The sequence below is a fragment of the Myotis brandtii genome, unplaced genomic scaffold (genome assembly GCF_000412655.1).
Source record: "Myotis brandtii unplaced genomic scaffold, ASM41265v1 scaffold29, whole genome shotgun sequence".
Taxonomy (NCBI): domain Eukaryota; kingdom Metazoa; phylum Chordata; class Mammalia; order Chiroptera; family Vespertilionidae; genus Myotis; species Myotis brandtii.
The window spans coordinates 3,631,695-3,632,174 of NW_005361075.1; positions in this window are offsets into that span (position 1 = coordinate 3,631,695).

Genomic DNA, 480 nt, shown 5'->3' on the forward strand with positions numbered 1-480 from the left:
TGCCTTCCGACAAAGGTGAGGTCTCGGGGCAGTGCCGTGCGTCTGCCTCCGGGTTACAGCCACCGCTTCAACCGCCCTGGGACCCTCCGCGGCCCACCCTGCTTCTCACGCCTGTCACCGGGGAGGCATCTCGCATTGTTAGAGGAGGAAGGAGCACGGCTGCGGATCTCCCATGTGTCTTTTTTTTTTTTTTTGAAGGGGGACTCACAGGCGTGGGGCCCTCCCCTCGAGAAGGGTAGAGGGCAGGGGCAAGCTGTCAGCCGCCCTGTCGCAGCTCACCCCCACCCCCCGCGCCCGGACGCCCGGCCGAAGCGGAGGGGCAGCTTTGTCTCGGGTTTGGGGGAGCAGAGAGGACCTCTTGGCCAAGCCCCTGCGCAACCCCTCCCAGGGCTCACAATGAGCGCACGGCCCACCCGCTTCGCCGAGCGGGAGAGAAGGGAGGGCGACCCTTCAGAGCCCGGCCAGGTTTCCGGCATCCTC